Source organism: Papio anubis, chromosome 6 (genome assembly GCF_008728515.1).
Source record: "Papio anubis isolate 15944 chromosome 6, Panubis1.0, whole genome shotgun sequence".
NCBI lineage: Eukaryota > Metazoa > Chordata > Mammalia > Primates > Cercopithecidae > Papio > Papio anubis.
Window position 1 is genome coordinate 46,492,060 of NC_044981.1, and position 25,317 is coordinate 46,517,376.

General features: G+C 35.9%; 1 protein-coding gene and 1 long non-coding RNA gene across 4 annotated transcripts in view; one reads left to right on the plus strand and one right to left on the minus strand.

Annotated features, from left to right (window-relative positions):
- The window catches only part of LOC101014738 (patched domain-containing protein 4), a 215,974-nt gene that overhangs the window by 172,896 nt on the left and 17,761 nt on the right, over positions 1 to 25,317 (minus strand). The window lies entirely within an intron of this gene.
- Positions 5,524 to 7,256, plus strand: LOC103883713. Its single transcript, XR_646047.4, has 3 exons — positions 5,524 to 5,585; positions 6,879 to 6,959; positions 7,233 to 7,256. It is a non-coding gene; the product is annotated as an uncharacterized LOC103883713 (long non-coding RNA).

Consider the following 25,317-nt stretch of genomic DNA (forward strand, 5'->3'; position numbering starts at 1 on the left):
TGCAGGGGACAACTGGGAACGTCAGTGGCCTCTTTGGGGAACTTCAGATCTCTTGGGAGTCATTCTTCTATGTCCTTTCCCTTCCCATTAACTTCTCTCCTCACCCTTCCTCTTACCATCTTCTGTATGTCCCCTTCAAACCCATCTCTGCCTCCACTCCTCTGCCAATTCCTGCCAGACCTTTCCCTTCACACTTCGGTTCCTTAGCTCCCTACATTCACTGGGGCTTTCGGTCCCCAAGCTCCACTGGAAGCTCTCAAGGAATTCAGGGTCTCTCAAAAACAACCACCTGAGACTGAAAAAGTAAACCATCTAATTGGAAATAGATTGGATCTTTCATCCACTCAGATGGGCTTTGGAGACACCCAGACAGCTGCTAGATGTACCCTCAGCCTAAAAGGTAGTCCATAGCCTCCACAAGATTACATATCAGGGCAAATGAAAATATCAAAAATCTTGATGAATAGTGGTAAAAGCTTTCACTCTTATTGAGTACATAACCTCAATTTGTCCCTTTTTTTTGGTAAGAAACACAATTCAGATAAAAATCTAAAGTGGAGAAAAGATGAGAGCCAACTATTTTATACAAACCAGTAAGTTTTGTATTACTGTGTTGTACATATTCCTGGCTAAAATTTTTGAATGAAAGTGATACGATTTTTGTTTACATCTGTCTATATGTTTATGTATGTTTATATGTGTGTATGTATACATGTTATGTATATGTAATATTTTTCTTCTATATATAGATAACATTATGACATTAATTAATAGAATCCCTTAAGAAAGTTCTATTCAAATTGGCTAAGAAATAAGTAAGTGCATATATAAATTAAATTAAATATTCCTCAAACTTCCAGAAATATGAAAACTCACCCAAATGTTTTTCCAGTTCATATGACTTTGGTAAAACATTGATAAATAAGATTAACTTAATATTATTGGTTTAATGAAAACATTGCATCTTCTAAATTGTCAGTATTACTATAACATAAACATACATTTTTATTCTGTTTGGGTTTACTAGGCAAATAAGGTTAAAAATAGATAACAGGAAAATAGCTTGAGATGATGGGTAGCTTTGTGTAAAGTTATAATACGTCTACCTTAAAATAGTTTCCAAAACCTCTTTGGTAACTTTCAACTTTAGAGTTATGCTAAGTTAAGTAATAGATGTTTATTATAAATCTAGATCATTCCTAACATAAACTACTGGAACATTCGTTATTGAATATAAATTAAAGTTCATAAACTTTGGGCACCTTGTTTTCGTATTGCATAGATAAGATAAATATATTTGGCTCTATTGGTAAACATGAGGTAAACATGAGGAATTGTACTATGAAGAAGTGTATGACTATGAGAAACTTGCAATGGTATATTAATAACATTTGCTAATTTGCTATAGACTCCTAGTACGGGAAAGACAATTCACAATTGTCTACTTCCTCATTTTCTCTCAATATATGTAACCAAAACTACCAGAAATAATAAGGGTGAAGGAAAGTAACTGTATATAAAAAGCAGGCAAGGAAACTAGGATGTGTTTTTCTGTTCTGGTTTTTTGTTTTGTTTTGAGACAGTCTCACTCTATGGCCCAGGCTGGGGTACAGTGGTGCGGTCTCTGCTCACTAGAACCCCAGCCCCCCAGGTTCAAGTGATTCTCATGCCTTAGCCTCCCCAGTAGCTGAGATTACAGATGCACACTACTATACCTGGTTAATTTTTGTAATTTTTTGTAGAGACAGGGTTTCGCATTGTTAGTCAGGCTGGTCTCGAACACCTAGCCTCAAGTGATCTGCCCATCTTGGCCTCCCAAAGTGCTGAGATTACAGGCATGAGTCATCATAATTGGCCTAGGATATGTTTTTTTTTTTATGAGAAAATAAATGAGGTATGAAAGATTTGATTTGGCTAAGGTTAAAGGAGAGTAATTTTGCTTTAAAGTAGAATGACTGGTTGTTCAAGAATAATAAAGAGGAAAAATATAGGACAAAAATTGAGTGGATATAAAAAAGTTGTAGAAGGTCTGTGGAAAAGAAATCTTGAAAAAGGAATTTATGTGTGATCAAGCTGCCTAAAATTTAAATGGATTCATTTATGTTTAAAGAAAGACAAAAATTTTAAAGACAATATCTAAAGTGCACTGGTGCAAAACTACCACTTGTTTTTTTCTCTAATTAACCGAGTATTTTTGGATTTTTTTGGTCCGTTCTTAATAAGAAATTAAAGGGCTTTTTTTTTTACCCTTTAAATAATCTTCCTATAAAACAAAGATTTTGTGTCTTAGCAAAATAATTTCCTGTGCTTTATGTCAACCTTTATCATGTTCTTGATTATTTAAGATAACCTAAATATTGTTTCATAGTAATCTGACAACTTACCTAATCAAATATTTAAGGTTTTTGACATTTTTGATAAACTTTCCAAAAATTAAATTCTAAATGAAGTTCTTTTTTGCCTCAAACTAACTTTGAGATTTCTCAGGTGGCCCCCAGAAAATCTCAAAGAATTTGCTCTTTCACTCTGTAAAATGAGATATTAAAAATAATTCAGTTTACTTGTTATAATAAATTATATGGGAAGCACTGTCAAATAAGAATAAAGCTAAATCTTCTTTATATGATGTTTGTATGAGTACATGTTATTAATAAGTGTTCCAGAAGTTATATGAAATTCCTATAAACTTGATACATGCTGGTATAATACTATCAGTCATAATTCCAGTTATTATTTTAAACACTACACGCCACAGAAATAACCAAATTTCCTTATCAATAAACTCTCATCAGATTCTTAACCTGAACAATTTTAAATCTGTGGTCACTACAGATAGTTTTTTACTTTGATTTTTCTCTGAAAGCATTTGTAATCAATTCTAAGCCAAATGCTTCATCTTCAAAGAGATTTATAAAAAAACTCTGACATATACAGTACTATGAAAGACAAATCTCTGATAACTTTGAGACCATGCCACTGAAGTGAGAAAAAATTTCCACAACTAATGAAAAAAACTGATGGATTGATAAAATTGCTAGCCCAAGATCAAGCAGAACAAAAATTAATCATACGAAACTGAAAGAACTGATGAGGATGATTATAATTTCTATGACTTTTCTGCTGGAAATTTTGTTGTTTTTAAATGTTTAATTTTCTAGATTTAAATAATCCCTTTCTTTTCTCTTACATTTCTATAATTTGTAGCCGTTTATTAAAGTATGCCTTTGAGAAAAAAGGTGAAACGATTGCTTTTTCTCCCTATCTGATCTTTCCAGAATTCAGAAAGTCTTATTGAGTGCCCTTATTTTTCATGGCAATATAGTTATTTGCATAAGTTCAAGCAGAATCTGTTTTTCTGGACATAACTGGAAACACTGATTACATTACCAAGGTTTTGACTAGAATATCGTACTTGAAAATGATGCATAAAATCAGACATGACCACAGAGTTTTAAGAAACTAAGGTTGACTCAACGTCCCTTGAAAAGCTAAGGTACTTGGCTTACAGGGTTCCAGCATTACAAGTGAGTAAGGAATGTTACTTTCCGGTAGGCCTAGGAAAGTTAGAACATCTTGGAGAACTCAAGAAGAGAAGTCACACAAATCTATAGGTACTACAAGTGAAATCTGGCTTGGCTTTCTGTCCTTGAGAGGATTTTAATGTCTGATCTGAGATCCCTTATGAATAGTACCCACCAAGCAAACTAAAAATAAATAAATGAGAAAAAAAGGTCTATGTAGTCAATGACCACTTATTCTGGATTTATGTAAATAATCAGGCCATGTTTAATGAGACAGGACATATTTTGCAAATACATTAGTCTCACTGTAATTTATCATATTTGATAGAAACAAGGGTAACTAAAGAGAGAAAAATTATGTTTCAATGGAAAATTTAGCACCCTTTTGCGGGTACTAAATTTTAGTCCTGTTTACTGTCTTTAAGGTTTTGTTATTTACCAGCAAACAGGACTAGATTCTGAATTCTACTTTTCTTGAATATCTGGCTACAACTCTTGAAACTAACTTTCCAATTTTTCTCCTACCTTCCTGACTTAGCACCACTAAAAATGAAAAAGCTCTTTTCCAGGATTTTGCAAGCTGAAACTGGATTACTTGATATAAACTCCAAGTCAATCACCATCACAAATCATGTGTAGGCAACTTTCATGTCTGCTGCTGTGTAGGCCACTCAGAACATTCACCAGAATACCCAGTAACATCACTGAACAATTCAAACTGCAAGTCAGAAAATTTCTCAGGTTGTCACTGCCATCCTCACTCCATCATCCTCCACCATCTAATAAAATAGGTTTTTCTTTAACAAGATAAAAACTGCAGTGATACCAACCTAACATCTAGAAATCTTCTCTACTGACTGCCCTCTGAACTCAGAAACTGGATTTCTAACTATTAACCTTTGGTTTTCTTTATTTTCATAGACATATCCCTAATTAAATGGCTGACTCCTTGTGCCATCCAGCAAATATTCTCTATTACGAAGTCCCAACAGGTGACTCAGAAAGTCTTTAATGGATAAGACGATCTGACAACAATAATGTACTTATGTTGTTCCAAGGAAAGGAGAATGTCTCTTTTTCTGAACAAAAGGGGAAACTGACAAAGGTTCTTTGCTCAGGGAAACTTTAGTCAGGCTCTTGAACCTTCTCCTAGGCTAGTTTGTGCACTTCTTTGTAAAATTCAGTTTTAGCAAGACCCTTACACTACCCCTCTATTTCCCGCCCCTTGATATCTAGTATAATTCTAATCACATCTGATTTCTCCTCTGCCACCATTCACCAGATAATATCTAATCGTCCTAGTTTGCCTTCAGCAAGAATCCTATCAGATCAGTTTAGCCAGAAGTCCCCTTATCCCTATTTTGCCTGTTAGTAATTTTTCATCCACTGACCCACACCCTGCTCCTTGACTGTAAATTACCTTCTGCCCATGCTGTATTCAGCGTTGGGCCCAATCTCTCTCCCCCATTGCAAGACCCCACTGCAGTGGTCCCTGCACCTATCATAATAGTGCCCCTCTGAGTAAAGAATAATTACTTTCTTTAACAAGTGTTAAGAATAATTTTTTCATTAACAGGATAAAAACAGCATAGGTATCAGCTTGCAGACCGTGGCTAAAGCCATACCTGTTCGGAGAGAATGAAAAATGTGAGAATAGAAGCCGTGGGGAGAATCCATAGGAATAGGGAAAACACAATCGGGAAAATTCAGGGAGGCAAACAGTACTGCAAAATAGTAACACCTTTTGTATAGTCTCCATTGATGAAGCATTTCCCCAAAAATACGTTAAACAAGGGATGGGAAAATACATTAAGCAGAGGAGAAATTCTAATGGATGACAACCCATTTGCTGACATTTGTTTAAGTATCTCAGAATGATTTTTTGTAAGACATGGGCTTAAAATGCACTCATATTTTCTAATTCATTGAAATGAAAGTGATTTAGATCCTAAGAATAGTCTTCAGTTGGAATATGTTTTCGATGCCTAGAACACTGAATTCCCGCCAGTCAAGTTGAAGTTGCATCCTGTTCAACCTTTGAGATGAAGGATTTGCCTTTTAATGGTAAATTTGCATTTTTATATAATGATGTACCCTTTGTCCTTGACTTGGTTATTCTCCACAAAACCAGGCATTTCTTTGGATAACGTGCTCAGCATAAAGCAATGACACATTGTAGAAAATATATATCAGATATTAAAAAACTAGTTAAAAGAAAGTATGAAAAAAAAAAACATTCTTCTCTGCTGTGTGCAATATGAAGAAAATCCTTAGAGATGAACTCACAAATTTCCTGTTTCATAGCCAGACATCTATAAAGATGGAACTAGTCATAAAAAGAAAGGTGTTAGGTTAGGTCATTGAATATGCTAAGAATTATTTGTAAAGAGTAGCTTGATTATTCAAGGCCAGATGAGTTAGCAGTATATTTTAAGGAGAAAAATAGCACTCTCTCCTCTCTCTCTCTCTCTCTCTCTCTCTCCCCCTCTGTCTCTCTCTCTCTCTCTCTCTCTCTCTCTCTCTCTGTGTGTGTGTGTGTGTGTGTTTATGTAGTGGGAAGGGACATTTCCAAAATTCTAACTTAATATGGCACAGCAACACTTTAAATAGAAGTGAAATTAAGTAATAACGAATTATAAGAATGAGCTCTTATTTACAAAGCAATAACATATTACATTAAGAATATTTTGACAAATTAATACATTTTCTGGTTATAATAAAATGGACATGTTTTTAAGTTGTTCAATAAGTCCATTAAAGCCACAGTATTTCTGAGGAAACTTCAGAATTTTCTGTCAATTTATTTGCAAGGGAACTTTTTATCTGTGGCATACCAAGTTAGAATTGACATAATAATTTTTAAGAACGTTAAACTGAAAGAAATCTCTTTCCTCTAATGTCTTGAGGTAGTTTCTGAGTCACTCCAATGACATTTGTCATTATTAAACGGCATTTTCATTATTTTTATTTCTCTACCTTTTTGCTGGAAACTCCTTGAAGGTGGAATCAGTGTATGATTTTGTTTTCTTTTGTTTTGCAATTGTCTACACTAAAGTATCTCTCAAAATTTACTTATTGAACAAAGAGTTGTATGCATCTTATCAGCTAAAAGTATTTCTTTTAGAATTGTGTGTCTTTTCTGAACAGAAAAGGACAGGGTTATGATTATAAAAAGAATTGGTCTAATTTCTACATGAAACTCAAAAATTTGAAATCAACTTGCAGCCACTACAGTAAATCATCTCTCAAAGGTTACTTTGCTCAACCTCCTTCCAGTATCATGGGAAATCCCATTAGCCTGAACTGTGTAGAGCTGGAATATTGTAATTAAAGAATTTTTCACATTTATTTTTGTAGAGATTGCAAGAAGCTGAGAGTGAGAAGCCCTCTGGACCTCTGAAAAAAATGTGACAGTTTGTACTTTTTTCATCCTTTCTGGTAATTTTTGGAGCCTGATGTGCTCTTTTATCCCTAACTGTTAAGAACAACCATGTGAGCATCTGCCTCCGTCCAAGTTCAGCGACAGGAGTGCCACTGTGGCTGCACCTCTCCATTGAGTGAGACAGGCCTTCCCCTTTTTTCTTCTATGAACTTAATGTGGAGTTTGTGATGCTCACATTGCAAAAAATGCCCCAGGCCATATGTCTGGCCTTTTTCACAGTGAATCTAGGCATTAAGAAATATTATGCTTACTGAAAACTCTACATCCAGGTGCATGGAGACTTGTAATACCAGTCATGACAATAGAAGAGAGCAAAACATGAAATTTGCAGGCAGGTGGATGAAATTCAGGTAATCAATATTATTTCTTTATGTCAAAAGGGTAGTTGGACCAACACTGAGTGTTTTTACACAGTTTCTGCCTTCTCTCAAACATCTTTTCCATTGAGTTCAAGAGCCTGTGTTTGTTTCTTACTCGGGCCTGAAATTTTTACTATTAGGTGTTATGATATTGTGTTAGACAATAGGGTTGGGAGCAAAATTTTATGGAAAATTATTCTTAAGAATATTAATTCAGGAGGGAATTAATGAATAATTAAATTGGATGCTGTTTGCTTCTCATGAGCAGGGCAGTCCAGAGCAATAGTCTGTTACCTTGGAAAGCACCTTCAGCAAGTCCCAGAAGTAACCATCCATTAAATAAACAGATTTTGAAAAGTCAAACATAAGGATCCCTTGAAGAATTATGGCCCTAGTGGCTACTACATTTTGTAGAAAATACTGGGCCACTGGATATTAGAGAAAAACAGGACGCTTCAGTATACTGTACGCTTTTGACTAAAATTAACTGTGCAGTGTCTTTTGTGTGACAAACATAATAGTCATTTTTATTTTACAAGAAATGCAGGTACACTGACTTAAAATGATAGGTTTAAGTCTCAGTGATGGTCCATTTGGATAAGGGGAGATGTCTAAGGACAGTTATTACTGGGTAAGTAAATGTGGTTGCTCAGGTCGAACCTGATAAATGAGGCATTTGGGTGTGGGCCTTGACATGAAGAATTAGAATTAGGGGCTAGATGTAAAGATTGGCAGTTGACTGTTACTTCATTTTCTTAATTTCCTTGAAAAAAAAATGAAGATTACCCAGGGAACATTTGGTTAATATCTTATAGAACAAGGCTGAGGGTGGAAAAACAATAAAATGGATCTTGGAAATAGTATTGTTGATATTTAAATGAGAGTTAAATTCACCCAGAGTAATAGTCAGGGTTTTCTTTGTTTCACTGCTATTTCTTTTACTCCTGAGCCTTGGCATACTACAGAATTTTCCAGATCTGCCAGTACTTCCATTGCTCAAGGTCTAATTACCACAAGCACCATATTTTATCAGAATAAACTCTCTTTGCAGTCAATGAAAATTTTGCCTTTCACTCCTTAATCTCCTGACTCCCTAAAAATGATTAAGAGATAAAATGTCTTAAAGAAGTGACTAATAATAAAATGCTGGATACAGGTATCCAAGCATAAGCTACCTTGTCAGGGACAGGGTGGTACCTTCCTTTCCAGAATCATTTTCTGATGCACACATACTGCTTTCACTTCACCCTTCCGAAAAAGGGGCAGGGACGTATTTCTCATAAGAGTTGAACCACTTCATCCTGATGCTCTATTATCCTTGTATACCAAAAGGTATATCAAATGCAAAATATAAATGCTTTTTCTTTACTTTTATGCTGAAATTATATTTTCCCCTTTCATTATTTGTGTAGTAGATGAGTAAGGCTCTCTTCATTTTGTAGAGAAATACATTGAGATATTATGATTTTTCCTAGTCATATGATATACCATTGAAACACTTACTTGGAAGATGATAATACATCTAACAGCTCAAACTCTATTATTATAAATAATGACAAATTGCAAAGATGAGTTGGGTCACTATGAATTGAGAAAATCAACCTTCCAGAAGATTCTGATATTTCACTCTATTGAGTGGTTTTCAAAGTGTTTTCCCTGGACCAACAGCCTCAATATCACCTGAGAACTTGGTAGAACTGTCAATTCTCTGAATTATGATTCAGAAATTATGAATCAGAAATTATATTAAAAAATTATGAATCAGAAACAGGGGACAGGGTTTACCAATATCTGTTTTAATAAACTTTGAGTTGAGTCTGTGCTGACAAAGATTCTCTCCTTGAAGAAACGCTACTCAAGCTTTTCTGAGATCTTTTTTAACCAACCCTCGGCTTTTGGATTTCCATGTTCATGTCTACATTGTCCAATTTTAGCAAGAATCCTCCTAGGTCAATTTAGACAGATTCCTTTATCCTTAATATCTGATCACTTTCAATATCTGATTAGGTTCCTCATCCTGCACTATACTCCAGCCGCTATCTAACAACCTTGGCCTGCCTTCAGCAGGAATTCTGTCAGTTCAATTTAGCCAGAATCTCCCTTGCCACTGATGTTTCCTCTTAGTAATTTTCTTTTTTCTTTTTTCTTTTTCTTTTTCTTTTTTTTTTTTTTGAGACGGGGTCTCGCTCTGTCGCTCAGGCTGGAGTGCAGTGGCGCGATCTCGGCTCACTGCAAGCTCTGTCTCTCAGGTTCACGCCATTCTCCTGCCTCAGCCTTCGGAGTAGCTGGGACTACAGGCGCCAGCCACCTCGCCTGGCTAATTTTTTGTATTTTTAGTAGAGACAGGGTTTCACCGTGTTAGCCAGGATGGTATCCATCTCCTGACCTCGCGATCTGCCCTCCTCGGTCTCCCAAAGTGCTGGGATTATAGGCGTGAGCCACCGCGCCCGGCCTCCTCTTAGTAGTTTTCTAAACATAAATGCGTATCCTGCTCCTCGGCTATAAATCCCCACTTCCCACTTTCATTGGTTGTATTCAGAGTTGAGCCTTATCTCTCTCCCCCACTGAAAAATTCCATTGCGTGCTCCCTGTACCTACTAAGATCATCCCCTGAATAAAGCCTGCCTTGTGTTCTTTAACGGTATCATTCAGTAACTTTTTTTTTTTTTTTTAAACAGATACAACCTCAAGCTTGAGAATCACCTTTCTAGAACTTCCTCCAGTGCTTGCAATGTCATCTCAGTGGTGTTAGGTCAAATTTCACACCAGGAAAATGGCAAAAAGTTTGTTTTTTTTTTTTTTCATTTTTGAGAAATTAAGTATGTGTGTATAAGCAGAGAAATACTTAACAGAAGAGTTTCAAGAGAAATACAATTTGCAAAGAGAAAGAGGTGATGCTAACAAGCCAGACTAAGGTCATGCAAAGGCAGGACAAAAGGTAAAAGTGCTCAGGTGAGGAAGCAGAAAATTACAGTAGTGCCCCTCATCCACAGTTTCACATTGTGCAGTTTCAGTTTCCTGTGGTCAATTATGGTTTGAAAGTATTAAAATGGAACATTCCAGAAAGAACTAATTCATAAGTTTTAAGTTGCACAACCTCCTGAGTAGTGTGATGAAATCTCATGCTGTCCTTCACCATAAAATCCCAGATGTGAATCTTCCCTTTGTCCAGAGAAACCATACTGTAGATGCTTTCTACCCATTAGTCATTTAGTAGCTGCCACAGTTATAAGAAATTCTGTTTTGGTACCACAGTGCTTGTGTTCAAGGAACCGTTACTTAATTGTATCTCAAAACACAAGAGTAGGGATGCTGGCAACTCCAATATGCCAAAAGGAACCCACAAAGTGCTTTCTTAAAGAGAATAGGTGAAAGTTCTTAACTTAATAAGAAAAGAAAAAAGTCATATGCTAAGGTCTCTAAGATCTACAGTTAAGAACCAATTTTCTATCCATGAAATTGTAAGAAAGGAAGAAAATTAGGTTAATTTTGCTGTGGCACCTCACACTCTAAGTTACTGCCACTGTGCATGATAAGGGATTAGCTAAGATGGAGAAGTCATTAAGTTTGTGAGTGGAAGACATGAACAGAAAATGCATTCTATTGATGGCAACTTGTTGTTCTTTAGCAAGGGATCCCCTGAAGATGAATGACACCAAGCCATTCACTGCAAGTAAAGTATGGTTATGCAGACTTAGGAATACAGAAGGTCAGTAGTAGCCTAAGGCTCTGTCACAATGACTGTGCAATTCATCTCACTTCAACTCATCATGTAGGCATTGTATTATCTCACATCATCACAAGAAAAAGAGTGAGTATAGTATAAGATATTTTGAGAGGGAGAGAGAGCATATTAACAAAGCTTTTACTACAGTGTATTGTTATCATTGTTGTGTTTTATTATTAGTTATTGTCAATCTATTATTGTGCCTCATATATAAATTAAACTTTATCATATGTATGTATGTGTAGGGAAAAACAGTATATACAGGGTTTGGTACTGTCTGATGTTTCATGCATCCACTGGAGTCTTGGAATGCATCTCTTGTGGATAAGCGGGAAGTACTGTACTTAAAGACGACATGCTACACTGAAGATGTGTAGAGGCACATAAACTCCAGAAGCCAAGGTTCCATTTTATTATAAAGGAAGTATGCACAGATTTGTGTCTTTTCTTCTTTTTTAAATATCATTTTGATCAAGCTTAGGCTTAGTCAGACATGCACTGTGAACTTTAGAAAGGAAGACTTCAAAAGTTGAAAAGAAGTTGACAGAATTTATGACATATAACTCATCACAGAAAAAGAAAGATCAAAGATTTGAAAAGTCTCAAAAACATCACTCAGGCTATGCAAACAGAAGTAATTCCATCGAGGGCAGAAAAGGGGAAGAGCCTATAGAAAATGAGGTGGCACAGTGTATTCTCCAATGAGCTTAACTTTTAAAAGGAAAGGTCAAAATAATAAAAAGAATAAGATAATTTAAAAGACCTTCACAGATCCATAAGAATAGTGTTCAGAAGGCTAACTTTAAAATGAGCCACCAAATACTAAAAGAAAAAATAAAGTTCCTTTTATTTGTTATTGTTGAGGTTTGATTTGTTTATCTTTGTTCAGATAAAAAAAGAAAATCAGACAAGAAATAAGCCCACTGTTTTGGCCTAGTAATGTTACTCTTGGTGGCTAACCAAAAAGAAAAAACAAAGATTAAAACTAGTACTTAGTTTCTGTTTCCTCTTTCAGTGAGAATGAAGGGGTAACTTAGGGGAAAATGAATTGAAGCTGAGTAAGGAATAGAAGATGATGAAAACATTGTTGAATAATGCCTTTGAATTATCTATGTTTCCTGACCTGGGCTAATTACCACCCACTGTTCTAAGAGAATGTGAGGAGACTGAGCTGCCTGCAGTGATGATGCAGCCACAGAAAACAGAGGAGTACCAGAATCCTGGGGATGGACAAAGGTAATTTGGGTTCTAAGGAAAGGAAGAAAGTGAATCTCTAGAGGCTGTGTGTGGCAGCTCACGCCTGTAATCCCAGCACTTTGGGAGGCTGAGGTGGGCAGATCACTTGAGGTCAGAAGTTTGAAACCAGACTGGCAAACATGGTGAAAGCCCATCTCTACAAAAAAAAAAAAAAGAAAAAAAAGGCTGGGTGTGGTGGTGCCCACTGCAATCCCAGCTACTTGGGAGGCTGAGACACAAGAATCGCTTGAACCTGGGAGACGGAGGTTGCAGTGAGCCAAGATCACAGCACTGCATTTGAACCAAGATCACAGCACTGCATTCCAGCCTGGGCGACAGAGCAAGACTGTCTAAAAAAAAAAAAAAGTTAATTTCTCACCTGGGTTTATAAGGATTGATGTTGATTTAAGGCATGATATTTCAAGGAGTGATGAGTAAGAAATTAACACAAGAAACTGGGATAATGAAAAGATGGTGTAAACTCTGGTTTCTATTTTTCTTTGTTTTCAGATAGAGCCACAGGTTGATTTATCAGAGAATTATAGAGAACCCAGCGTACCTGGACTTCGTCAAGACAACATCTGAAAAGGTTTGTGATTGACAATGATAAGATTCTTACTTATTCTGTAGGTGAGAATATAAATTGGCAGAACCACTTTGAGAAACCTTTGGAATTATCAAATTAAAGGTAAAGATGCAGAGAGTCCTTGATTCTGAGATTACTCTCTTAGCTGGGGAGCCTGGACAAATTTTTGCATACATGCACTAGGAGACAGGCACAAACATTTTTATGGCAGTATTATCTACAATGGCCCCAAAGAGCAGACAATGCAAATGCCCATAAACTTCAGAATAGATAAATTGTGAAATTACCCCTCAATGAAATGCTATAACATAAAAGGAAAGGAACAAATAAGGCTAAGCAAATCAATATGGATAAATCGCACAAATAGAAGGCTGAGTCCAATCAGCGAGGAACACATACTATAGAATTCCATTTATATAATGTTCAAAAATGGAAAAAACAGGGTCATCTTATTTAGGATTCAGTGCTTACATGGAAAATCTATAAAGGAAAATAAGGGAAAGAGAAGGTCACTAAAGTCATACTTCCTTGGTTATTACCACTGGAGAGGAGGTGAAAGTATGTTTCTGGGGACAGAGGCCAGAGAGATGCTGAGCTACTGGCAGTGATTTATGTTTTAACCCTGGTGGTGTTTACATGGGTGTTTGCTTCATAATTATCCTTTAAACTATACCTATTTCTTTTATGTATTCTCTTGTATGTATGATATATTACACAATTAAAATGCTAGAGGAAATGTCTCATGATATTACTGTGGAAAAGGTAAAGAAAAAATACTTTGAGTGATGATATTCAATTAGATGAATTTGAAATGTGTAATAATATGTGGACTTAGGTACTTAGATTAGGCTTGAGTTTTTCAGAGGCATATTGAAGGTCTCTGTCCCCAACCTTGTTCATTGCTTCCATGAACACGTTTTATCAAGGACTCAGATGAATATGTGATATTTACATATCATATTTGAAGCTTATATAAAAACTGGATGAGTATAGTCCTGGCCAGTTCTCAGACTTTCGTGTACAGAAGAAAAACCTGGGAGCCTTGTGGAAATGCAGACTCTGATTCAGTAAGTCTGAGATGGGACCCAAGACTCTGCATTTCAAAAGACTCAAGGTTATGCTGATGCTGCCAATTAGTGGATGTCACTTTGAACAGCAAGAGAATGGACAACCGTTAAGGTCATTCCCAATCCTAAAACTTTATGACACTATGATTCTAGTTCTTAATTTAGGTACATGCAAGAGTTAATCTCATACTACTAAGGCCATGCCACACTGGGTAATAAGGTTGGTCTATCAATCCAAGAAGGCCGATTTTCCTCTTATTACATATTCTTGTTACAACTTCATTGATATTCTTCCATCTTTATTTATAGTGACTTTTTTCTCCTATTGTGAAATGCAATAATGAATCCCTGGCAAGCATTCATTCTAGGTTTTTCCTTATAACAAGTGGAGCCACAGGAAGCATAGTCACCATGGTCCGGAGACAATTTCCTCCCTCCCTTAGTGACACACCTACTATAAGTCAGTTTTTGCCTCAGAGGAGTCAGAAAGGAAGGAAAAAAAAGTCTGATGCATCCTATTTTCTAGGTCCCACAATGAGGGTTTAAAATGATCAGTTGTAAATTTGGGGGCCAAAAGGATGGTTCTATATTATAAACAAGGAGATTTTATGAACAACTTTAGAGCATGGTAGAGGTATTAAGAAAGAAAAAAAGTAAAAACTATATATTAAGTGTCAACTATATGCCAGATGGTGCTTTCCTATGTTTTAATGCCTCAACAATTCTGTGAAATGGATACTATTAGTATTCACATTTTACAGAGAGAAGTCAAGAGGCTGTTCAAGGCAACGTATCTCTTAATGGATGGAGTTAAGACTACAAGTCAACTGGAAGATTGGTCTAACTTCCAAGACTAATCTTCTTATTGACCCATCACACTGCCACAGTACAGCACCTACAAAGAGGTAAAATCTCATTTTGCTGAAGCATGGATTTGAAGTACCAAGTATTTTATCGTATTCAGAGATGTCTTCAAAATTGCATCGTTGACATATGCATAATATATATATAAATCCATGGTGATGATTATGGCAGTTGCATTTTGAATATCATGTTTTAACTAAAATCTAAATATTCATTAGGTTTAATATTCACCGGTTTCTTTGGATTACAGTGAGATGAACTTTGTTTCCTAAAGAAACTTAGCAGTGACAAGTTCAGTTGAGTGAGCAAACTGGTTCAGACCACAGAATTGAGAGAAAGCAGGCCTCCACCCAGGTGGGAATGTAATTAGACTCTCAGTTTTCACAAAGAAACATCAGTCCTGCTACGACCTCTTATAGTTTCTGAACACGTTCACCTTCCCTTACTTAGTAATATAGGACATCAGCTCTTTAGTTCCCTATCAAATAACCCAACTTCAAACACTCTGAAATCCAACTCTAACCAAATGTTTATCTAAATAAAGTAACACTTGGTAAAGACTACCTAAGAAACATGTTGTCCATTGACTCTGTAGACTATGTGAAAATCTCTTCTCAGTACCAGTTTGAACATGAGAGGTCTACACACCTAACTATATCATTTAGCCCTCTCACAGAACTTCTATCATTAAAGTGTTTTAATGCTGCACTCTCAATTTTTATCATAGGTTACTGATCGCCACAGTTACGTGTAAATTTCCTCTGTGCTTGCTAACGATGTAATTGAGATTATTGCCCAATATGTCAACTCTCCAAGATTCAGCAATAAGACAAACTAGTAGCCCCCTTATTTCCTGTTGAGAGGGTCATGCATTTTTTTTAAATTTGATCTCCTAACATCCAGAAAACTGATCTGAATTTGAAGTTTAACCATAATTGTTAGAATACATGTAGTCACATCTTTATTTTCTTTTTTACTCTTTTTTTCTTATCTTTTAAAAAGCTATCTGCAATTATTTGCGAATGTTTATATAACTAGTAAAAAAATTAAAAGTGTTTGGACTGCTGGAAGAAAGAGCTGCTCATTGCAAAATTTCTTTGCTGACTGCCATAGTTTAAGACATGCACAGAAACATATTGACAAATTAATTAGAATCTTGGCGCTCAAGGTCATAACTGCAGAAAACAAACAGATTAGCCTCCTCTCTTTTAAAGTTCACAAGCTGAACGGTGGGAGATATTACAAAAGGCCAGTGATACACTGTTAGAGACAAATGCTTTGTTCTCTTCACATTGATTAACTCCAAGAAAAGAGAAAGATTATGCGCTATTCCCCACCCTTTCTTTAATCCTTTTGCTTCCTGTCACTACCCATGTTGAGCAATTTTTTAATCGAAATCCAAGCCCCAAAACAGGTGATTTCTACATAGGTTCCTATCAGGCAGTGTGCAGACAGGCAAACACCATAAGCAGTCAAAAGATGTATGTTTAAGCCTATTCTTTCTCAGCTTTGTGTCCTTGGAGAAATCACTTTCTTCCAGATATATTAGTTATTTAGTCTTCCAAATGAGGATATAAAGGCAAATGCAATCCAACACAATATAATACAGTGCACCTCCATGCAAAATGCAATGGATATATAAGCTTCAATTTATGTCTGGTGAAAATGTCCCCTGCTCCCAATAAAATAAGTCTTTCACAGAGGCCGAAAGGTGTGATAGAAATATCAGTTCAGCATTCTGAACAGAGAAATGGACCAGAATGCCCTTTCCAAGCAAGACACTGACACAGTTTTGTTATTCAAGATGCTGTTTGCTTGACCGATCCTTTGGTCAACTTTCCCAAGCCACTGCATTGCAGTTTTCTTCTTATTTTTCTACCCTGCAGTTCTTTCTATTCTGCAATTTCTAGGTCTTGCTTTAGTCAAAACACTAGGCAGACATCTGATATTGAAAACTGATCCCTAAATATTACATCTATCAATAAAGTGATTAATCAGAAACTACTGCCAACAAAATCCAGCACCTCAGACAGTTACCTGACTTCTCTCATTGGCTTAATTTTTACCTAGGAATAGTAGCCAAAAAGAAAGAGCCAAATCAAGGTCTGCTCAGATTTCTGGTGAATCTTTGTGGTCTTGGGTCTAGTCCCCAGCTAATGTATCAAAAATAATCTGTTGAATTTCCACTCTGTATAGAACAGAGAGACAGTATCAGTGACTGTTGATAATATGGGGGAACAAATATTAGAGCTGGGAGAAATGAGAGAAATACAGTGCATTTGAAAAAGGCTCAAACACAGACACAAACCCATGTATTAAAGGTATTCATTGCTAGAAGGTATGAACATACCATTAATATGGAGAAATACACAAAAGTATTTCAATAAATTTCCACGTCGATTCTAAGACTTCCCCGAATGGTTTTTCAACAAATCAAACCTTCTTCTCCAAACTGTTCTCTTTGGTATTTACAATATTAGTAATGTCCAGATGTCCATCTGAGACATACACCTCATAGAATTACTAGAGAAGTATTATTCACTCCCTATAAAATACCTAATTATTTTTATGCTGAGAGGCAATGTTTTTTGAATTTTAAAATCAAGACTGTAATTTAGAATGGTAAGATTCTGTTATCTCACTATTTTTTATCTTAGTCGCAAAGTTTCACCTTAAGTACATTTGCCCTTTCTGCAAATGTCTTTATTTTTAGTTTAGGTCATTTGCTATAATGCATTTTCTTTGTAACAGCAAAGCATGGATACAGTCTCAAACTCAAAAATGTTATCACTCCTTAAATTCAAATGCCTGTGCTTGCTGTTCTATGTACAATGTCTCTAAGAAATGCCACCAAAAATAGGTGCCAAGCTCATTGCAATATTCAAAAATTAAAAGCATGCTTCCAGATGCCAAGTATTTATAAAAGTGAGGCTGTCTGCCTCGTGGAGGGGATAAAGCTTATCAGATGCACTGTAAAAGTTATACAGAATTCTAGCAGATCTTAAGACAAGATACTACTTAATCTGGAGGCACAAGCAGAGAGTTTTCAGGTTTAGACACTGGATCCAAAATCTAAAGTAAAATTCCCAGCAGTATATGAGAATTAGAATGTAAAAACTATGGAGGTTTGAAGGGAAGAATAGGAGAAATGAGTAAGAATAGGAACCTTGTTTTTCCCAATTGAGCCTCATTACAGGACCCAGCGAAATTCTTATTTTATGAGTTATTTCCCGAGACTGATGGGGGGTGTTGAAAACTGCTGTTTTGTGTATTTTCATTAATATTTTAATGTTTATACTTGCATCCTAAGGCAGTTTCATGAACTGAGCGATTTTTTTTTTTGCATGAAAGAATCTGACATTTTCTATTCCCTCCTGTCAGAAAGTTTTGACACACCATGAGGGTATTCTGCTGTTATCTGGAACTACATTCTTTTCATCCAGTCTTTCAGTGTCCACAAATTACTTCCAAATTGAATACAAGTATGTAATAGAAACGTACAATATATTTGTCTATTTTTTTCTTTGTAGATTTGAGTCTTCCAGTCAAAGTGCATTTGTAGATGCAACATTTTGAAGACAGAAAGAAAACAAATTTACAACCCAAACTTGGAACTGAGCGTATCTGTTGTTCAGTAGAAGAAAAACATTATTTATCATTTTGAAAAAAATGATTGAGTGACACTGTGCTTTTTAATATAAAGCAGGGATTGACAATGTACAGCCCACCAAACAAACCTGGCCCTTGCCAGTTTTTTCTTTTAAATAAAATCTTAATGGCACACAGCCATGCTCATTTGTCTATGCAGTTTACTGACACTTGGCCTAGAGCATGAAAAACAGGTATTGGTACACTCCAATTTTATTCATTCCCACTTTTCATCATGCTAAGACTCCTCTTTTATTGAAATGAGTGAGATAGAAATTTTGAGGTTTAAATGTCCAAATATTTTTGGCATGGATTCCAAATGATGAAGTCCTCAAAATCCTGTCAAACAGCAGTCATACCATTGGGCTTCAATGGAATAGCACCATAAGATTTAGAGGCTGCAATTCTAGACAGAATTTGCAAACCGAATTTATATCTTAGTGTTTCCACATCAAACCTTTGAAAGATTATGCAATCCCACACATTACAGAATATGCCCCATTTCTTATAGAAATACAACTGTCACCTATGTCTCCAGACCTTTTATGACAACCTTTCCATCTCTGCCACAATGGTTTATTGTAAGTTGTCAACTCTGCATATCATCCTTATATCAATCATGGGAGGAGAGGAAGATCCTCAAGATTTTACCCCTCTGGCTCCAGTCAGCCCTGCATCTAAATTATCCAGGAGAGACAACTGCATGCTGTACTTCTAAAAATATGTTTTGTGGAGTTATTAATTTTTACTGACAACCTTTAGAATCAGAAAGTTTTTCTGTGGCCTAATCCTTTACTATGGTTTGATTCCATTCCCTTCTCTAACAGCAGAGGTGAGAAATAGAGTAATTCCTTGATCACATTTAAAAGTATTTGAGTAGTAATATTTCTAAAGTCTCAGGTTTTGATTATTCTAGCAATGCCTCTACCCACAAAAGATGGCTCATTTTCATTCTTCTTTTTCTTAAGGTGACAAGAGATACCTAGCACTCCCATTTTAGAGACCTCTGTGGTTTTGTTGAATTTATTTTTATTTATTGTTCTTCCCTTCAGAGCATAAGAGCTAATATTTACTCATTTCTTATTTTGCTGTAGACACTGAAAAGCGTGTCTCATTTCAGTCCTTCCAGTGATATATAGGATATTTCCTATAATTATCCCCATTTTAAAATAAGAAAGCAAAGGCTTGGAGATAACATCATTTATTCAATATCACACAGCTATAAAGTAACAAGGCCAGGATGCAATCCCAAGTTGGTCTGATTCCAGATATATATATATATATATATTTTTCCCCCACTCAGCTCTGCAGCTTTGAGGACAGAGATTGAGTTTAACGCATCTTCATTCCCTCAGGGTCCAGCATAGGTTCAAGTATATGGGGGACTCTCACTGAAATGTTTGTTGAATAAATGAATGGCTAAACAAAATTTTAACAAGGTGTATTTAAAATCCATATCAAGAATATTAGCTATATCCTTAGCACTTGCCATGTCTTGGTATAGCTGTGACTGTGCCAGCTTGTTTACTTAACAATTCATTGGAACTAGACATTCAGACATCCAGTGAAAATGGAAAATTGGAGAGTAAATACCAGAGGACAATTGAATGTAAGTTACTTAGGAGAACGAATCAGAAAATAATCCTAAAACTTGCTATGTCTGAATGAGTTTACTTTAGCTAATTTTTAAATGTCATTACTTCATGGTTAAGACCTTTTCATTGTATATTGTTGGGCTACTGATTCCCAGACATTTGACCATGTTTAAGTCTTCTTACATCACTCATTCCTATTGGAGCGGCTCCTTTATAGAAACAAAATAACAGAAGATGGAAGTAGCTTTTGGGGGAAGCACTGTTCCCACGAAGCTTTTTGAGTGATTCTCCCAGTCTCCCCTGAATAGGATTCTGACAGAATTAGAAGTGTCAGTTATAGTCTCAGCACCATGATTTCAGTTTAAATTGAATGAATATATATTCAATTAATAGGATGGATTGATTATTTTCTACCTTTTAATGTTAGTTATACATGACTGCTTGAACTGTATTATCTATATTACTTCCAAGGACCCTTATTTTAAACTTCTTCAGCAATTTTAATTTGTATTCTATACACTTCTAAACTTACTGATATTATTTTGGAACAGCTTTCTCAATTGTTCTGACTTTTAAGAGGTCCTGCAACTTGTTTAATAATACATATCTTGTCATGCAGTATAACATCTGATTTATGATACAACTTGTCGACTTTCAAATGAAAGAAAATGCACATAAAATAAAATTTCCCAAGGAAGAAATATTTGAAACATATTAAAATGGAGGCTTGTTTGAATTAAGTGTTCCTCTTTAGGGCATATTAAAGCAATCTGTGTTATTAAGAAGCTATAGTAGCTCAGGTTATATTCCTAACTTCTAAATGTTTTCTGAAGAAAACATCACAAAGGAAAAAATAGTGTGGATGCTCAAAACACCTCCCCTGGCCCCACTGTCATAAACTGAATATTACTTGCAATGTCTTGGATTCACTATGAGAGCCTGAATATTGGGTTGCCTGGCCCATCATGGGTCCAATCACCAGAATGTTTTTTTTTCCCCTTTGTTCTTACGAGATGAGAATAAAGTTTAATAAATGAACCCAAACTGAGATTTTATTTGATAGAACTCTCTCCCTTCCCTTCTCTTGTTCTAATGACTGTAGTGTTTTTGTCAAGAGAATATAGCTGTTACAAACCACTCCTGGCCAGCTTCCAGTTAGGAAATTCAATTTTTATCTATTTATATACCCCAAGAAACTCCCCCTCTAATTATCACTTAGAAACTTGCATTGCTTTGATAACCACAATGGTTGCATGTAGACTTCTATTATTACCTTTTACTTTTCTCTGCATTTACTCTCAGTGGACCTAAATGCAAAACTACATAATTGGACCAATGAAAAAATGTGTTTGATTGTTTATGTCACATGGAGTCAACCAGTTAAGCAGCATATATCAAAACATAATGATTTTTGAGATCACTCAGCACTGTAAATTCTCATGAGAACCCCATAATCAATGCCACTTGGTTGAACTGAGCTGATATGGATTATTTATCTCTCCCCAAAATTAGTATATTGGGATCCTAATCCCCAATGCAATGATATCTGAAGGTGGGGCCTTTGGGAGGTGACTAGGTCCTCTGGGTGGAGTCCTCATGAATGTGATTAGTGTTTTTATTAAAGAGCCCTGGAAGGCTCCCTTGCCTCTTCTATCATGCAAGGACACAGAGAGAAAAGAGCAGTCTATGCACCAGGGAGTGGGGCCCACACCAGACCATGAATCTGATAGTGCCTTGGTCTTGATTTTTCAAACTCCACAACTGTGTGAAATAAATCTTTGTTGTCTAAGTCATTCTGTCTATGGTATTTTTGTTATAGCAGCCTGATATGACTAAGATAAGAGCATACAAATGTAATAGTATACATATGAATTCTGTCATATATGAAAATGGATATTGTGTCTTTAAGATATAAAATAAGCATTCTAGTAAAAAAAAAAATCTCTTTCATGTAACAGAAATAGAAGTTCTAAGATTACTAGTTACCTGAAAAAGGAGTAATGAGCTACTGTGAAACACTGTTGAAGAAGCTGAGCATTTTGGAGAATTTAATGTGGTTTCCAGGGTTATATGAAAATGCTAGATGCACTTAAAGCAGGTACTAGGATAATTTGGCTTAAAATAGATTATGCAACAAATAGCCAAATGTGAGAATTGAAACTTTAATGGGAAATATTTATCATCAAGCAGTCACTCAAATGTCATCTATTTTTTGCTAACTGCAATTGAGCAGGTGGTTCCCCATTTTCCATGATTATCCTCTAATCTCTGGGTAAAATATTTTTTAGAAAGGTCAAAATACTTCACTTGAAAAATGAACTGTCTGCTGAGAGACACAGGTCTGACAATATACAAAATACCTATAACAGGTTGATTGTGTTTAACTGAATTTCACAAAACTCTCTCAGGGCAACCTATCTTCCCTATGTTGCCAAAATGGGGAAAAGTCAAGTTAGCAAATAGCACTTTTTCTACAGCTTCCCCTAAGGCTGTGGAGAATGGCCTCTGTGATTTAGTAGGCCTTTTCCCTCCTTCGTGCCAGTGACTAGGTTTTGCAATATTACCGAGGATTTAGCATCTCAGCTCGCTGTTTCTGACTCTCCAAAATGAGGAAGATGAATTATTTAACATCCAGGAAGCACCAGCTGTGTTCTCTCCTAAATGCTGAGCTTCCCAGACCAACAGGATTTACAATTGAAATAGGTTTCTAATCTAAATAGGGCTACACTGTTCACAAGTGAACAAGCTTGGAGAGTTTTTCCTCAGTGGAGAATATATTTTAGTGAGCGTTTCTTAGTGGCTTTCACTGGGCATCCCAGAAATTCTCCAGAGAGTAGAATCTGGCTTCCTGCCAAGTGGCCTGTGTACTTTTGACATGGAAGGCACACATTCTGAGACCACTGAAGAAGGGGGTTGACAACATTCACTATGAGGAAATAGGTGAGGTACAAAGATGATTTTCTTAATGGCTTGTGGGCAGATACATCTGTGAGAACTGTTTCACTCAATGTTCATAGATCCCAGAGCAGTAGTTCTCAACAGGAGGCAATTTTGTGCCTCAGGGGACATTTGGCAATGTTAGAAGACTTTGTTTTTGTTTTTCACGGCTTGGGGGAGGAGGAGGATGCTACTAGTATCTAGAGGGTAGAGGCCAGGAGTGCTACTAAACATCCCACAATGCACAGGACAATCTCACAACAAAGAATCATCTGGCCCCAAATAGTGCCAAGGTCAAGAAACCCTGACCTAGAGAACTTATACATGTTTCAAGTTCTCTGAAATATTGAAATACTTGAGGGTCCTACATTGGGCTGTTCCAAGATGGCCTTCTGTGTCTTTAATTAGACTACCTTGCCTAGCTCTCAAAAGTAAAATAATGCACTCATGTGTTTAATGGGGATAAAAATGTTGATTTACCACCCAAGTGAGCATGCTCTAAAGACTGGCTCTTCTTTTGTGCAAAGTGTTCTTGCATTTCTCCACCTGATTCCCACTTTTGTTTTTGGAATGAGCTCAATCTCATTTCATCCTAGAAGCCTTGGGGAAAGATAAGGTGATCCATTGTTCCTCTGAACTCCTATCCATAGCAAGTAGTGCTTGCATCCCTCATTAGGCATTTACTGCCTTGTAGACTGTCAGTATATATGTGACATGTCAACTACATCGTAAATTCTTTGCTGGTTGAGGTACTATTTCATACTGCTTTGGTAACACACAATCTATTATTATCAGTAAGGACTCCATAAATATTTATTCACCATATCTTCAAATATTTTGGGTACTCTCAGTGTAGTCGTTATTAAACAAGATAAGAAAAACTTTGGCTACCAGTTTCCCCCAGTCAAAATTTGTGGCAGAAAGACATCAGTGTAAAACTACATCAAATATGTGTCTGTTTACGTTAGCTTCTATTCTACAAAGCCAAGTTGTGTTTTTCGATTTCTAGCCTGTTAATGAAAACTAGGTATCAAAATGACTTATTAAGAAAAGAAGAATTATGTAAGGTCATTCTACGTTGTTAATATAAAAAGTAATAAGGGAATATCATAATAAAGAGAAATAGTTTTATAATAGAGAAGTGTCACGATATTAGTCAGGTTTATTAGAGCTTTAGATGAGTATTCCAAGAAAAGTGGCAGAAATTCGATCAATTAAATGAGGTGCACATAAATTGAACTTAATAAAACTGACTAAATTGCTTCTGGAAAAAATGCTATAGGGAATATTCTTTCATTAGTTCTAAGTAAGAATGAATTTTATGATACAGTAAATCCTTTCCCACTTTTAATCTTGAGTTTCCCATGAAAACTATCAAGAACAACTTTAAATATATTATGGACAACGAAACTAAAGACTGAGGGACCTATATGGCTGGTCAATGCTTTAAGAATGAGTAAGAATGTAGGTGCTGCAGTAAGAATACTGGATCCATCCAATCTGAGTAGACTTTCACAAGTTACTTAACTATCTGTGCCTCAGTTTTCTTACTGTAAAAATGAGAATAATATAGTGCTCTAAGGGCTGTTGGTGACAACCAAATAAATTCATGCACATTATTTGGAGCAGGTCCTGTTCCAAATGACATGGAGCACTTGGTCCATTGAGCACACATCACCATTACAGGGTGGAACTGCTCCCATAGAGCCATATCAGACGAGACTTGACCTATCCCTGTCTTCAAAAAATTTAAAGAAAGAGACTTCTCAACCTGAAGTCTTATTGTGTCTGCATTAAAGTAAACAAAATACAGAGCCAAATAATTACTGAGACAACTAAAACAAAAGTGTTGTCTTAGCACAGTCAGATAACAATATCTAGATTTTCTATTCATGATAATTGAATTAATTGGACAGTTGTGTAATGCTGTACTTCACTTTGCTAGTACAAAATAATCCTTAAGAAAAAAGAGAAAAATGCACATTTTCATTTTATATTTCTTAACACTGAGACTTGGAGTCCTACAGTTTGTAGATGAACATCAATTCTCAGGAACACACATCAAACAACCTTTCAATCAGTAAACTGCGAGATAACATTTGTTGACTATTTTTACCCATCCTGTTCCAGAAAGATTTAACATGACGTTTTGTTAAAGGTATAAAAATCACTACCCCTTTGTTTAATGGGAATAAAAATGCTGATAAATCATCCAAGTAGGCATGAAGTCAGAGATGTTTATTAAATCAGATATTACCCAATACAAAAGTAGGAATTAACTCTTTGTTCTTGGTCCTTATTAAAAATGCTCAACATCTTGGCTATAGTTACTTCA